Source organism: Penaeus monodon, chromosome 23 (genome assembly GCF_015228065.2).
Source record: "Penaeus monodon isolate SGIC_2016 chromosome 23, NSTDA_Pmon_1, whole genome shotgun sequence".
NCBI classification, from domain to species: domain Eukaryota; kingdom Metazoa; phylum Arthropoda; class Malacostraca; order Decapoda; family Penaeidae; genus Penaeus; species Penaeus monodon.
The window spans coordinates 17,757,227-17,757,488 of NC_051408.1; positions in this window are offsets into that span (position 1 = coordinate 17,757,227).

The following is a 262-nucleotide window of genomic DNA, read 5'->3' on the forward strand; positions in this document are numbered from 1 at the left end:
AGCATTAGAAATTCCTAGCTTGTATATACACGCAGAAGTGAAGGTTCTCCTATTGCAGTCCCATATACAGTGTTAAGGCTGGTAAGGATTTGCAGTATGGTAAATGTGAGCATGAATCTGGTTAGGTGTTCTGCTGTTCTTTGCATTGACTATGGACTTAAGTATTGAGCCTTCCCAGCTTTCTATCAAATTTTCATGACTTGGAGCTTGCTTCCATTGTCTTTATTTTTATATATTTTTTTTATAAGATTTCATTCTCATG